This window comes from Anser anser (assembly GCF_964211835.1).
Source record: "Anser anser genome assembly, chromosome: Z".
NCBI classification, from domain to species: Eukaryota; Metazoa; Chordata; class Aves; order Anseriformes; family Anatidae; genus Anser; species Anser anser.
The window spans coordinates 85,999,217-86,015,266 of record NC_139723.1 but is presented as its reverse complement, the minus strand read 5'-3'; the positions used below and the strand labels follow the sequence as shown (position 1 = coordinate 86,015,266).

The 16,050-nt window shown below is 48.3% G+C and overlaps 1 long non-coding RNA gene across 1 annotated transcript in view; it reads left to right on the top strand.

Moving 5' to 3' along the window:
- Positions 1 to 16,050, top strand: part of LOC310890197 — a 64,099-nt gene that overhangs the window by 14,550 nt on the left and 33,499 nt on the right. Inside the window, exons 3-13 of the long non-coding RNA XR_014577097.1 lie at positions 97 to 192; positions 337 to 399; positions 1,051 to 1,207; positions 1,683 to 1,955; positions 2,578 to 2,628; positions 3,285 to 3,354; positions 4,629 to 4,994; positions 6,688 to 6,785; positions 8,411 to 8,543; positions 10,191 to 11,582; positions 15,222 to 15,447. This is a non-coding gene — a long non-coding RNA (uncharacterized lncRNA). The remainder of the gene's footprint in view (positions 1 to 96; positions 193 to 336; positions 400 to 1,050; positions 1,208 to 1,682; positions 1,956 to 2,577; positions 2,629 to 3,284; positions 3,355 to 4,628; positions 4,995 to 6,687; positions 6,786 to 8,410; positions 8,544 to 10,190; positions 11,583 to 15,221; positions 15,448 to 16,050) is intronic.

Genomic DNA, 16,050 nt, shown 5'->3' with positions numbered 1-16,050 from the left:
AAAAATCCTCTTTTTTTTTGTAAGCGCACCGTGGCAAATCCGGACATTTAATATGTTTGAGGATAATCTTTTTTTTTTTCCCCCCCTGTCTTGCAGATAGCCTCGCTCTGTGAAATACGCTGGCCCGTAAACGGAGGAAGCGGGTCCGTAGCGAGGGGAATTTCTGCAAGAGCTTCGCAGGCTGCGCTCCGGGTTTGTTGCCGGGCTGCTTGGGGATTGAATGAGTGATTTGGAGGGCAGGCTAGGAGATGGGGTGATACGGGCCTCTGGGGTTACTGCGAGTCAGTGACATTCGATTACAGCAGAGGTAACACCTCAGACCCTCTCTTCCAATAGGAACGGGACTTTGACGGGGCGAAATCAGGAGAGTTTGGTGGCCAATGAACGCCGGCTCCCGGAGTGAGTCACATTCATAGTTTCAAGTTTTGCGGTCTGGCAGATCCCGGGAGATGATTAAACCCACATAAAAGAGCATTATTAATAACAGCGCCTTCGGTCCTCTGGCGGCTTCAGCTCGTGTGCGAACGGGAGATGGGGCAGGGGCTACCGGTGTGTGCGTGGGGAGGGGGGAGAAAATAAGAGGGGGGGAGGAAAAAAAGGTTACTTAACCATGCTGGGAACACGAGGCACTGCTTTCCTGGGGGAAATACAAGGCTGGGAATGCCCTGCGGGCTGTGAATACCTGCTGGGCTGTTATCACGAGATCCCTAGCCCCTGCAAAGCCAAAAGCTGTGGCAGGAGCCGGATTTTTCCCCCAGGGACGGGACCCCCCCGAGCCCTTTGCTGTTGGGCGCTGTGGGAATTAAGGGGGGGCACATAAGCCCCTGACGGCTTAGCCTGGGCTTCCCTGGAGCATCACCCACCTCTGTGCGTCCTCCTGGCAAAATGCTCGCTGTCTGCCTTGGAAGCGTGCCCCCTTCCCTCCCCGGAGTGGCCGCAGGGACCAACTCACCGACAAGAAATCGAGTTTACATAATCCTTGTGTTGGCACGATTTGTCCCGATTTCTAACGTTAAGCCTTTTTTTTTTTAATGTTTCTGTCTTCAAAAGCCTTCTGTTAGAGAAAGTGTTTCTCATTATCAGCTGCGGGGCTGCCAGACCTGGGAGGTGTTTGTTTCCTATTACCCTCCTTGTCCCTCCTGCTGTGCGTGATTCGTCCTAGAACAGAAGACGAGGAGAGCCCTAGGAAAAAGATGTCACAGGGCAGGTGGGTGGCTGGTGGCCCCCCGCGTTGTACCCCCCCCAAAAATGCCCTGGGAAGCATTGTACCCCCCCAAAAAAATGCCCTGGGAAGTCAGACCTTCATCCTCTTGGGACCATGAGTGCTGTCTGGGGATGCCAGAGGACACCCGTCCCTGTGACGTGTTCTCTGCCACCCCCCTGGCCTCCGTCCCCCCTTGCAGCAGGGACGTGGGTGCCGTCCTGATGCATCTTTAGTATGGCAGAAGTCGAGGGAGAAAATCGGAGAGAAAGGATGGGAAGTGGGGCAAATTACAGCACAGTTTCCCAACGTGACCTCCTCAAAGCTTTGTCGATGAGGGGAAAATGGTCAACAAGATTTAGACAGGAGATGCCTGCGGTCCTAATATGCTCTTGCTGCTCCTCCTGTGAGTAGGACTGTGATTTTTTTTTTCTCCCATGGCCTTTGACCCTCTAATATCCCTTGCCTTCGCCTATTACAGGTGTTTTCTCCCTAATCCTGCACAACTCGACCACCCGCCTCACCGCGGGCTCAGATGCACAGGGGAGCACCACAGGAGAGTGAGCAAAGCTGTCTTCACCTTCTCAGCCTCCTCGCAGGCTCTGCAAAGAGTCAAAATAACTTTCAGGCTGCCTCCTCCCCCAGCAGAGGAGGAAAAGGGATTTCTTTTTCATCCGTGCTATGGCCCCAGGCTGGCTGTTGGGTGACCGGATCAGACCCAAGCCAAGGTGACGCCCTGCTCTGCTCTGCCCAGGTAAATAGTCCCGCACCGGCTTCAGGAAGGGCAGTCCCAGACTCAGCTGAATATTTCTGCAAGCAAATAACTTGCCAGCATTTTTGGAATGAGGGGAAAAAAAAATAACTTGCTGTTCCTCAGGGCCTAAAGGACCCCATCCACCTGTCTGCTGCCGCTGTGCCGGGCTGAGTGTTATCCCGAGCTTTACCAGCACTGAAATATTTCGTTTCCCATGAAATTTATGTATCGGTGAGGCTGTTCTCATCCCTTCAGCTTCTAGTGAAGAAGCGAAGTGCAGCTGGTCTCAGCCATCTAGGCTGGGCTTTCAGGGCTTTCGTACGAAAAGGAGATAGAAAATAGTTTTTCGAGATGTGCCTCCAAAAGAGAGCAGGTAGCAGTGTTTTCTCAGGGCTCTGCTCCTGCACCTTTGCCTGGCGTGCTGTGAAAGGTGCTGAGGAGAGCTGAAATGGGAGCAGCAGCTTCCCTGGATGAGCGGGGTATGAGTGGGAAGAAGCCCTGGCTGTAATCACCAGGTGTGCCAGCTGTAAGATCACTGATGGAAGGCTCATCCTACAGTCTGTAGACAAATATAATTCCTTCTGGCCAAAATTCATCCAAATTTTGTGCTTCTTGTCTTCAGGGGGAAGAAGCAACAGTGGCCCGATGAGGTTTTCCTTGCTGTTTGCGTAAGGTGAGTGCTGGGGGAATGGACTGGCCCTTAGAGCATCCCGTCCTGCTGGGAAGGATCTGTGGGATCCCTTCGGAGAGGCTGACTGGGGAAGGGGAAGCCTACCAGAAGCATTTAAAAGAAAACCTCACTGAGAAAGCTTTCTCTAAGTACTGGAAAACTAATTTTTTTCATCAAATTTACACTTCTGGCAAAGAGAAATTCCTCGCTTCAGAGAAATTCTCAGGGATTCGTCTTCTGAGAAAGCTTCAGACCGCTTTAGAGGGGGATTTCTGCCGAATGAACTCAGCGGATATGTGCACGCTACGCACTGACAGAAGACGTTTTCATCACGGGCTGAGGCACTTCTCGTTTCCTTGAAATGTTAGATGGGGAATTTGGTTCGCTGCCATCAGCTGCTGCTGCTCAAAGAAAACCCCCAGTGCAATCTCGTATCAGTAAAATATTAAAAATCTCTCATGCCTGGATCATTTGCTGTGAACTTAGGGGCCAGGACTTTGGGGAGAATCGTATAGGTCAGTCTTGCACGTAGGTGTTCAGGAGACGTGTATCTTGAAAACCTGTTGAAGTGGGTCGCTTAATTTTGCTTATTAATGGTTTTAGTTCTGCTAATGCACATCCTCAACCCTTTTCCCTTTTTTACTCTCCCTTCCGACCAGGCTCTGAAGATGAACTGCACTCCTCGGTAGCCGTGGGTGGCTTTTCCACCTGTAGCTGGATGTTTGTAAGGTAGGTGTTATCATCTGGTGCAACAAGGAAACAGCCCCTTCCAACAATGTACTTTATTCTGTACTCTGACTGGCATCTCTATAACCCAATTCTCCAGTAACACTTTATCGAGTGATAATATTTTTGCTGACATAGGTGTTGGCAACCATTTTCCCCCTTTTTTTCCCCCCAAATTTGGAAAACGGACTGATTTTTAACACTTTATAGAGGCAGAACCATTCCTTGGTGCTGTCAGCTTCTTATTTTTGTAGGCAGCAGAATTTAGGTGAAAAAATTCCACCACCCCGCCCCTCCAGAAGTGCTGTCTGCTGATTTTTGGGGCAATTATTTCCTAGGAAAGCAGCCTTTGAACTGAGGAGCCCGAAAGAGAAAATGAAAAATTTGTTTCCTGATAGTTCCTTCTGTTTTTCTATGATTATGCGTGCAAAAACATGATGGAAGGAGAAATGCAGCTGGAAAGAAAATAATCTGTTGCAGCGGTGCCTAGAGGTCCTGAACTCAGTCAGTAGCCCGTTGCACAAGAGTTTGTGTGTGGACGGGGCTTCTGAGGCTTCAGTCCTAAGGGGGATTTTTCAGAAATCCTTCTGGGCTCTGGAAGCAGAAGCCTCTTCAAAGCAAGATGCCTGGAGAGCTGGGAAAGCACAAGCAGGTCAGAAGGCAGCTCTGCAGACACCCTGTTGCTGCCTCGTTCAAATATTTGTTCAGCTTGCTTAAAGTGCTTGGAGTTTCTTGTGAGGTTAGGTTATAGACACAGCCTACACCAGGGACCAGGAGGGTTTCCAGGCTAGGACAGCATCCAAAAAGGAGCAAGGCCAGATTTTAGTACTGGACAGCAAGAGCTTTTGTACTCGGAAATGCTGTGTGGATTTGGACACAAGATTAGTCTAGGAAGCTGCAGGGTTTGGATATGCCACGAGGTCTCTACTTCCTCATGACACTTGTTATCAGCCTGATGTTTTTTCTCTGGCAGCTGTCACAACTTACGCAACTGTGCTTTATATCAGCGGCCCCAAATGCAGCTGTAGGAGAGGCTCTCCTTTGGCCTCTCGAGCTCAGCGAAGGTGCTCGATGGTGCCAGGTTTCCAGCCATAGCTTAGGCATGGGTGTCAACCGTTTGCTTGGATGTGGACATTTCTAGAAGTGAAGGTGTCGCCTGAAGCTGTCCCTCCTCACCTCTCTCCTATAGGAGCACTGGAATTCAGCGTCACCCTCAGCACTGGTTAAAATATCTTAATTAACCAGAAATTAATCACTTACCTATGTCGTCTTCCTAGCACAGAAAACTGCTTGAAATCACTGTAGCTCGATCGCAGAAGCTCAGGAGCTAAGATTTTAAAGAAACTGCTAAACACCGTGAATCTGAGCCAGCAACAGTGTAGGAGAGCGAGGATGCTCTGATTTTCTTTCTTATCCCATCACGAAAGGTAGCATTCTGCTCCAGATGTGCAAGGCTCAGGTAAGCATAATTCCACCACTTGGCTTTGCTTTTAATCTTAAGTTATCTTTTAAAGATATAAGGAAGACATACGATGGAAACGGGAATGCTTTTTCTTCTCTCTGATGCCTGCTGAAGGATCGTGGAGTTTCTCTGGGCACGTTTCCAGCTTTGTGAAAGGATAATACAGTGCTGATGATTTTCAGTACGTACAACTGTAACAAGTGCATGTGGTTTCCATGTGGAACTGAAAGCTTGTGCTAATGGCCTCCCAGGAGGGGAAAACCGCAGCCCCATGCAGAGTAGTTAATAATTTTGTACCTTCTTTGTCGAGCAGGTATGGAAGTGTTTTGGTTTTCAGTACATTTTACAGGGTTTGGAAGTGCCTCAGTCTATTATTTGGCTGTAATTTGACTTCCAGAGAATATTGGATATGTTAAAACCACTGTTTACCTGGTCAAGACTCGAGAAATAATTCTGTTCTCTTACAAGGCACTGATTCATGTAGCTGCAACCCAACGCATCGTAGGGACTGTTAAAAATTGTGATTAGATAGACACACTGAGCTACTGCCTGAGAGCGTGCTGCTTCACAAAATTGCGTTTGAAAACCCAAAACATGAGGGATTTTGGCCACGTGATAAATTAGGGCCTCACACGGAAAGTTGCCCGTTGTGGCTTGGCAGAGCTGGAAGTACTTACGTGGCTATGTATATGGATAAAGATGGCTAAAATTGAGACAAGGCAGGGGGTAAGCTGAAACAAAAATGGCATTCTGAACAGCATCAGCTGCTGTCACACCACATAGGATGTTATTTGACTTAAGATACCTCTTGCCCCAACAGTTTCAGTGAGGTACCGAGGCCAAGGAGAGCATCAAGGTGTAGGTGAGTTGTCCCTGATGAGTAGTACGCAGATATTAGGTGATCACTGCACGTTTTTTAGAGACTGTGGGTTCATGCACACATCCATCTATCTTCTATCATCCATCTGTGATCTGTAGATCAGACCTTTCTTGAGATTTTGGTCACAGGAGACACTTTTTTCCTCCTGCGTGGGACCATTGCCAGCTCGTGACCAAGCTGTGTCTGACCCAAAGCAAACCTCCTCGCCCACTGGAGCAGCACCTTGGGGTGCCAGAGCTGGGTCGCCGTGTTCCTGTATCCCTGTTTGAAGGCTCTGCACAGCCGGGGAGGAGAACACCTTGTTGTGTCTCGGCTCGTGCTCACCCAGCCGTACCGCTAGACAAGACGGGAAGATGAAAGAGGACTGAAAACATAGATTTGGAGTAAAGGAACAAAGGTAAAGGAAGATAAAACAAGAAAATGCTTTCTTAAGGTTATCTTCAATTACAGAGATTGTCCTTAGCTGGCTCAGCACGTTGGCTGGCACTTGCTGCTCTTTCTTCTAGATAGAAGCAGCTGGAATCTCTCTTTCTCTCTTAGAGGTTAACATCATCTTCTCTTGTTTTCTCTTGTTTCCATTAATGAAGACAGATCCCAAATCTTTGTTTGTTCTCTTCTGTAAGAAGAAATCCAGAGCAAAACCTGTTTTTTGGTCTGTGGGGCTGCAGAAGTCCACGGGCGCCTTGCAGGGGCCCCGTGCAAAGAAGCCAGGGAAAGTCAATGAACCACCAACGTCCCTGCACACATGGCCAAACCCTCCATGGAAAAAGGTTAGAGGCCCAGGAAATAATAAAGGTTGAAAATGCTGGCCGTAGGGCTCAGACGCATTATGTTAAAAATTAACAGAGACATGTGAAAACCTCAGCCCACATCTGTGGTTTGTAAGTGAAGGTTTACTGTTGGGCAAATTAGTGCTGAAGTCTATTAACTTGTTGAATTCATTGCACTTCTGATAGTTGTGTTTTTTTTTTAAAGGCTGCATTTTGCTTTTCAGCACTTCTCAACGTTATGCGAGACAAGTAACAACATCGGCTTTCTGTGGGAATCTCATCTTGTCCTCTCCTGACGTCTTTACGGCATGCCAAATATAGGGTAAGGCCAGCCAGGGAGCTAATGCATGCACTGAGCGTGAACTCCTTTTATTAAAGAGTAATGAGGTTTGAGATGGAAACCAAGTGCTGGTTCTGTGGGTAAATACAGGCACTGAAATAGAAGTGTCTAGGGTAGCCTCCTGATAATTGCTGCGTGCATCTGCTCGCGTTGACGTTGCATCCAAAAGCGAGAGAGGACCTGGTGGCTGAGTGCTCAACTCCGCATATTTATTCCCTGGATGTGGCCACTCAGCTGCCGGGTGGAGATGCGGTGACAAAATACGAGCTTAAAGGCAGCGTTTGGAGTTTGCCTACAGAGGAAATGAAGACACAAAGACATTGGAGGTGGCTGGGTCAGGATTTCCGAGGGCTCTGCCTTTGGGGTGGCTGAACTTCAGACCTGGTGCTAAAAGAGACGCCTGTGGTGCTCAAGTGGGGAGCCCTGTGGCACCAGGATGGATTTTTTCCAGCTGATAAGGAATGTTTCACCCTTCCAGCTTTTCCGCGCTTCATCTGAAGAGGAGCTTGTTTGTACCACCTGATTTTTCTAGGGACTTCCCCAAAGCTTTTCTGTTTGGAAGCTGCTCAGCACCCAGCACCATTCTTGCGCCGTGCAAGCTTCATTCTTTCCTCCTGCCATCCATTATCCCCCATCTGCATAGCTGCCTTCATGCTTTGCATCCCAGCGCCATTTCCATGAGAGTAAAATTAGCAGCTTGAGTAATTACGAATAAGTCGCGTTAGACAAAGAAGCCTTGAGGCTGATTGTAGGAAGCTGAAGTGTCTGGCGTTGCACTGAACGGCAGCAAAAAGATCATTTTTTTCTGAATCTACCAGGACTACCAAGGTGTTTAGGAACCCAAATCCCATCGACAACGGTGGGGGCACAGGAGGATTGATGTTTAAGTGTTCAAGGCACTGTGGTTTGGGGTCTGGTCTTCCTCTCTGTCGCTGGGCAGCGCCTAGCAATGAGCCCGGCAAGCTGTCTTCATCCTGATGCTGTGATGCCAAAAGTCACCGAACTCTTACCGAAATCAGGGGGCCAAACTCGTGCCCTGCTCATCCCTGAAGGCCAGGGATGCCTCAAGCTGCAGCTGGTTAAAAAGAAGAAAGCCAAAGGTCTGTGCTCTGCCTGGTTTCAGAACCTGAAGCTTGTATCAGGCACATCTGATGAGAAAAGCGGGTGCTGCTGAGCTGAGTCCAGGACAACAGCTGTTACTAGTAAAAAAAAAAAAATAATGATGGCTTTTACTGGGAAAAAAACTGCTCACTGACAGCAGAAAAAGAGTTTTACTTGAGTCAAAACTGCAGGTTCTGTCTCATAATAGCCACATTAAAAAAAAAAATGTTAAGAAGACAGCCTGTAGAAAATTACTGCTGTCATCTCCAAGGCTTGATGAAAATGAAGGAATCTAGTTTGTTTTTTGCATGTTTTTGCGCGCATTTGCATCAGAGTGAATAAGTTTTAGTTTAAGAAATGTTTAAATACATGCTGAAGAAGTTAGGCTTCTGGACATCTGGACAAAGGGTACCAGTGCAAACCCCATACGTGTGCTGGGGGGAACCTCTGTGCTAAAACCCCTCTGTAACAACTCTGTTCCGTTTTTTTTTGTTGCTGCTTTTAAGGGGATTGCTGGAAGTTGGCCTGTGAAGTGGCAAGCCCAGAGATCACATCAGGATACGCACCGGAGCAATAGCCAGGGGCACCAGCCTGGCTATGAGCATGTGTCTGACCACCGTCCTGCAATGGCAGCCAAAGGTGCAGTCTCGGGAGTTTGAGTTATTTATTTTTATTTTTTCCATGCCATAAAAAGGCTGAAATGCTTCTCCTATCGTTTAGGCGTGGAAAAGGTCTGGTTCTGAACTAGAAAACCGATGACTTTTCCAGCTAGCTGGTTTTGAGCGTTACTCCCCCCAAAGAGTGGCACGAGGTGACACGTTTCAAAAGCGTGCTTCTTCCTGCGCCGCGAGACCTGTTCGAATTTCATTTTCCACTTCAGGATGATCTCCCAAGCCCTCCAAGTTTTTCTGTTACTATCCTGCACCGTTTGGAGCCGTTTGCTCTGCCAGGATTCCTATTTTATTCCAGCTGTCGTAGTTCCTCGGGATTTCAGTCTGCCTGGCCGGCTGTGACATGCAGACTAAATGCTTTGTTTGGCAGAGGTGCTGAGCAGCTTCTTGGCGAGCACGCTTTACTGTACACAGAGACACAGGGGAGGAGAAATCTCCTTTTGTCTCTCTTCTCTGATCCAGCCTTTCTTCAGACCACGCTGCTGCTGGCTTACGTGAGTTTGCTTAAGGATTCATTTCACAGCATCTAATATCCACTGATTCTTGCAAACTTCCACAGGTTTGCTTCCTAAAAAAAAGAGGTTTAAAAACTTTATATGAGTTTTCTGTTGTTCTTGCGAAGAAAGCGAAGAGAATCACTGTCTCTATCCCTGCTGCTTCACTACTTCAGCCTATCTGAGAGGATATCACAGGGCAGGGAGTTCCCCAGGTGCATGAAATCACTGCTGGTGCCTTTGACTTGCTCTTATTTTGCTCCTCAGTATTCCCACCGAACCACTCTGGATTGTGCTAGCCTCAGCACCAGGTTCATACCAACATCTCTGCTTATGTTTTGGGTTCCTAACAAGCGGTCATTTGTCTGCTCCGAATCCTTTTGGTATATTTTACATTGTTTTCCCTGCAAAGATAATTTTACGAAGAGTTGCAGTGTTGCACGTACTGAAAGGTCGTGGGAACCTCTCGCTAAGATTAGCCCAGCTTCTTCTTATCAATAGCCTTAAGTGGTGTTAGCGTTTTAAAAGGAGTACTGTGTGAGCATTAAAAGACACTTTTTTTTTTTCCCCCAAGTACACGTTGAAAAGCACTTTTATCCCATGTCTAGGGCTGGGTGCTAAATGGAGCTCTATCACCATGGGCTGATGTTTTCTATTCAGAGGTTCACAGAGAATGCATTGTTCGATGGAGAGCCGAGCTGCAGAGGTTGGAGCAATTTCATAAGCATAAAGTTATGGCAAGGTGTCTACCAGGAGCCTTTGGATGGAAGGGAAACCCTACAGCACAGGCTGCTAAGGAAATGAGCTTTTACGTTGCTCAGCTCTAAGAATGGAGGAGAAAAAAAAAACACTAAATAAAGGTGTCGTTGCCTTTCAGTTTGCTCAGTTTGTCAATACCAGGGCAGAAAACATCGTGTTGTACGTACAGGAACTCGTCCTGAATTTCTGAAAGGATTTATTGCTGAGCTAACACCTTCCAGCATCCTGCTCCGACGCGATGGCCACAGCAGTGATGCTGTAAGGACACAGACACGTGTTTTCCTAAAAGCTGAGAGCTGAGCCTCTCACCGTAATGGGTTTGATTTCTTAAATGGCTGCATTTCTGCTTTTTTTTTTTCTAGAATGTGTTGTCCTTATGGATAGATGGATTTATGCTGGGACCTGCTGCCCCGATACACTGCATCCCCTACAAACCCCACGGTCATCCTTGGCGCAGAGACTCCCTTCTGACCGACCCAAGCCCTGCTGAGTTCCAGTTAAGTGCATTTTTACTGATATTGTGGATGAAGTGCTTTACTCAGAGGCTTTTCTGTTCCCCCCAAGGGCTTCGTTGGCATGCCCAGGCCACAGGCTTCTCTCACGCTTGCCCGGCTCTCAGAAAGAGGAGGAGAAATAAACTTGGAGAGAAGCTGGCTTCTGCAGGGGAAGGATTAAAGCACCCGGCGACTTCTGAGAACTCCCCTCTGCAGTGATGACAAATATCCTGACACAACTGGAGAGAGACAAAGCTGTCCCCTGAGTAGGATCAGGGCTGGCTAGCACAGCAGGAAGAACTAGATGGGATTCTTTGAGGTTTTTCTTACTCTGAAAAGAACAGGCCATGCCTCGGAGAGTCCTTCTTACCAAGTGGTGCTTCCCTCCGAAAGCTGATTCACCCTGCCAAGGGCCTCTTCAACAAAGGATAAGTTATCCAGTTCCTCTTTATTTCCCCCCATTATTCACAGTCGGTTGTATTTGGCTGAGGCACGCCATTGAGAAAGGCACCGTCTGGGGCTGAAGACATCAAGAAATGCAGATCTATCATCTCCCATGCGAGTAACCGAGTGCTTTGCCAAAAGGCACTTCACTCTCAATTTGCAGTTGTCTGCCTTCAGCTGCTGCTGTCCCATTAGCACCCATTTACTTTTCCTCCCCATCTAAGCTCTTAAATGCAATGAGCAAGACCCCCTTGAGCCCTCCTTTTGCTGGGGGGGGGGGGGGGGTTCCTGGGGGCACGCCCAGATCCCCAGGTGGATGGAGCCCACCGCGAGACCTTCCCAGCCTCTCCTTAGCTCGCTGTTAGCCTAGAGCAAGTCTTCTAGCTTCGAGGGCCAGCACAGATCCTGATTCATCTCCGAGCACCCTGACCACGAGCGGCTCGGCCGAGCCCTTCATCCCCCTCTCCCCAGATCGTGGGCCTGGGGTGACTGCTGTGGGGGCAGTTTGGGTCTGCCCATGCACAGGATGCTTTCCCAAGGATCCCCCTTGGGATGGTGGCTGAATATACAGCTGGATTTGCTTCTTGGTGCAGGCACCTGAAAATACTACTTCTACCTGTGAGTAATTTATCAAAACTTTCTTTTTTTTGCATTGCTAACAGTTTTTCACCATCACTGCAGACGCAGCCCCCGCACCCTTTCCAACTGAAACCTTCCAGGACATATTTTCCCACTGCGTAGATACCAACTGTAACTGCAACTTTCCACACAGCTCGGTGAAACTGGGATTTGTCTGAATACTTTTGGCTGGCTGAGGTATCCCCGTCATCCCGTGCAATTGCCCTGCCCTCCCTGCTAGCTGCTGTCCTGCCAATGCTAATACTACCCGCAGATTTTATCAGCGGCCTCGCGTAGGCATATTTCAGGATTGCTGATCAAAAAGGTCAATTAGCACTGCGATATTTCTCACCTAATAAAAATTATCGGAGCTGATTCCAAAATTCTTGAGATTCCAAAGGCATGAAATCTTGTCTTTAAAAGGAAAGGAGAGATGATGCTGCATGAAGTAAGTTCTCTAGGGTTTGAAATATTTGCCACTTTTGCCCACCCTGAAACCTACAGGTCCATTCCCTCACATCACAGCACCTGGGGGATTTGTGTAGAGGAGGGTGAGGAAGGTTTGGTTGTGCTGCTTGGGTTTTTGTCTTTTTTTTTATTGGGGCTGGGGAGGTGGAGAACGTGCCAGCCTCTGGAAATGCTGCTCCTCAACGGGAGTTCAACAGCCTTGTTGGTTTTGAGAGCATGTCAAAGGGCGAGAATAGACAAACTCGTGCCGCGACACAAATCCAAAAGCCCTGGGAAATTCAGGAGTGGGTAGATCTGAGGTCTCCCCTGCTCCTAAATTGAAATAGTCCAGGCAACAGCGCTGACACTGCTTATCTCCCAACACTTCTCTGCTCCATCGCCCCGAAACGTGTGTGTGAGGCTCCTGCAGCCACTTGGGTGCTCTCGCAGGGGCTGTGCTGCCAGCAGAGCATTTTCTGGTTCAGGAGTTTGGTGTTGACAGTGTTATATCTTTTGGTGGAGCCTGCTATGACTTAAACCGGAGCAAGCTTTTTATTTATTTTTAATATACATCCTCAATGAAGCCGTTGTTGGGGATGTGACTGCTCAAAATGTGCAGCCTGAACTTCGCTTTTAATTAACTCCAGGCAAAGAAATTAGGAAAGCATTTGCACCATGAGTGTCTGTGGCAAAAACATACTCCACAACAGAGGGGATACGCAATAGTGTTCTTCAGCGCTTATTTTTTTCCAGTGGATAGTACACAAATTTGTCTGCCTTATCGGGGGCCTGATTATGCCACTGGAACTGATCATTTGTTGTAAATATTTTTTTAATAAGTACCAACCAGTTAAATAGATCTACTTTTAGTTTTCTACACAACGCCTAATACAGCAGAAGACGTGGAAGCAATGAGCAATCTGATTTTTGTCTCCAGCTTTTACGCAGTTCCTTTTTGAGAGCAGTGGGATGACAAGGTCTTCCCTGCTGCTTATGGGATCAGTGGATGAGATGAATTGGAGCTCTCTTTGTAAGAAGAGTAATGTACAGAAATTACTTAGTTTCTTCTTCTAAAGAGAGATTTTGCTGATGTTCTGCTGGCTTTTCTTTACCTGTCTGGAGTGGATATGGAGGCTATAGTAAAATTAAGAGAACGTTATGATTATGCCAAAGGTTTTTCCACTGGAAATGGTGGAGCATTGACAGTTTTTGATCAAGAAGCTGACGTTATAAATCAATGGTCATACTTCATCTGTTGACTCTATCACTGGACCCTCGGACAGCCGCACCTGAGCATCTTCTTGTGTTGGAGGAAGGCACAGAGAACGGATAGGAAGCGTCGAGCCCCAGTGGGTGGGAGAAGGCCAGCTGGTGTGGAGCAGCAGCATGGGGCTGGGGCCGGCCCTCTCGGGCAGCTCGGGGACTTCGGGAGCTGCAAGTCCCAACAACAGAGGCAACAATTCTGCTTTTGTTGAGGGACATCTGAGCCTGTTTGTTTGGGCACGGCTGTGGCCCTTTGCGTAACAATACAACCTTTTGTTTCAGCACAGCTTTTGAAGTCGAAAGGCAGCGTTCATCCAGGTGCTGAAGCCAATTTGCTTTTAATGAGGCTTAAAGGAGCAAATGGGGTCCCTGCAGCTCCCATGCAGCCATACGCTGTTGCTAACACCGACGGAGGTAACGTTGAACAGTGACACAGCTGCCCAGGGGTTGTGCTTGTTGTCAGCAGCTGAATCTCTCCAGAAAAGGAGAATTTCAGTGGGTATCAAGTCTGAATGTCCAAACAAGGAGATGTTCCCTTGCAGCCTGGTCCTACACCCCCCAGAGACGTGGTCCGAGCTTCTGCACTGGCGTGTCTTTCCTGAATGCCCTGTGATGAACCCAAGGCTTCGTTTCAGTACTGAGGAGCCTAACAAACACCAAATGATCATCAGTGTTTAAGGTTTTGAGGGTTCGTTAGGTGAGAAGCGTTTGGAGATATCCAAATATCCCATTCTTGAATGCTCTGGGGACTCCCAGGATGAGGAGAGGTGGAACAGATCCGTGAAGGCATCGGAGCACTTCTGCAACGCACCTTCCCTTTGGGTTTCATCTGGGAGCCAAAGCAGAGGACATCTCAGCAAGAGAAGCTTCAAGAAGCACGTTCCTGAGCCAAAATGAAGCTCGGGTGTGGACCGAGGACCAAGCCCCGAGCTTCAGATGCAGGCAGGTTCAAAGGGGGTGCTCTGGCTGCTCCTGCTTCCCAGGTACTTGTGCTAGCGTCCCCGGCTCTGCCATGCTGGTGGTTAAGCTCCCACAGAGCAGCTGCTCAACAGCTGCAGCTTACGCTTCCCATATGAAAGAAAGCCCAAATCTCTGTGAAATTTCCAGTGGTTTAACAGCTGCTGCTTGAGCCAGGCTGTCTGTGCCATGTACACGGGGACGCTGTGGGGGGAAGAGGCGGGCCAGACAGCTGGGAGCTGTAATTTCTACAGCCGCTTACTTTTTAATCTGCCTTTACTCATGTCAGGGCCTTCTGAGCGCAAATTTGAGAGTGAAGGGGCCTTTGGATTGCTTTTCCTCCCTTTTCTCACCCCAGCCCCGCGGTTGCGGTGTGTCCTGTGAGCCAAAGTCTGTCACCAAAGGATTTATTTCTGGGGAGGCTTTTCGGTGGGCTTCATCTCGACTAACTTCTAGACATCCAAGCAAGCCATCTCAAAAGCTCATTATTGGGGATGCAGAGGAGTACGGTCCAGCAAAGTGCCATTCAGCTGAATTGGATGGCATTTTTAGGAACAGACAACTTGCTTTCTGAAGACAGGAGCTGCCACTGGCTCTCAAATTCCTTTTTTTAATTTTTTTTGGCTGCAGCTGGGATAGACCCCGCTATGTGCTGGATCTTCTGGGAAGGCAGAAGGCAGAGGTGTCCTGCAGAGATGATAAACTCTTGAAGGAGGAGAGTCACTAAAAATCAGGAAATCAGTTGTGTACTTGGAAAAACCCACGTGGAGTCATTTGCCAAAGGTTCTGGAGGGTGTTTAAAATATCTCTGCGTTAACAGGCTGTGGTGTGACCAACTGGCCAGCCTGGGAGAGGAAAGGTTTTATGCCCAGGACGTAGCCGGGAAAAGTCTGGGTCACCGGAAGGGCTTCGTTTACCTCAGTCAACAATAAAGCGCAGGCTAAAATCTGTGGTATTGCTGGGATTTCTTCTAAAAATGCCTGGTGCAAAGACTTAGTTTATTTCCTGACGTTTTGCATTCCCTTTACATTTATAAAAATAAAACAAATCGTTAATTCTCAATCAAAACCAGTTCTTAATTCTACTTAATGAAATTGCAGTTGTGCCACGAATCCCTTATTTATTCTTAAATGTTATTTCAGGTTAACCAGAAATTGATGTGTTTTTCAGCTGTGGGAAGCACTGGTGTCGGCAGAGGTGTTGGATGTGGTGATGCAGCAAAACTGAAGACACACTGAGGAGGTTTTGTCGTCTCAGCACTGGATTTTGATTGGCATTTCTCTGCTTCGTTTCTTGCTAAATGAGACTCCAGTACCAGAACATCAGTCCTTGTTCAGGGTAACAAGAGGAATCACACCTTCTGGGAAGAGTTTCTCCTCCAGTGAGACAGTGGCAGGTCATTTATCTCTTTCTTTCGGTTGCCCTGATTGAAGTTGTAACTCAAGATGTGGTCTGAGTGCAAGACCAAAACGTAGGTGTCCCAAAAACCCTCGGCCATGTGGAATCTTGTTCCTTTATCCCAGCCCTCCCTGCAGGTCTAACGGCTCCAAAGGGCTGGGACGTGAGGAAAGGAGAGAGGCGGAGAGGCAGAAGGGAGACCTTGAGCTGAAGCTGTCATACCAAGAAGGCCCCTGCATCCCCTGTGGCTTCCCCTGCAGCCTGAACACAGCTTTGGTAACCCTCTAAAAGCTCCATGAGCAACACAAACTGGAGTTGCTGTTTGCAGCTGTGAGCGGTAGGACTTGTGTCCAAGGATGGCTGGAGGTCCCCAGACGGGTGGGAGCTGGGCTGGCCCCCAGCAGCTCTTGGGATGAGGCCATGGGCACGTTCCTGTGGAAGGCACAGCAGCAAACAGGGCTGATCCTACTCAGTTACTGGGGGGTTTGGCACACCAAAACCCTCTCCTTGGCACAAAGAACAGAAATAAGTGTCCTATGTTGTCCCCGTGGCACAACCACCCTCGGTGGGGGGGACAGGACATGCCATCTCCTGGATGGTC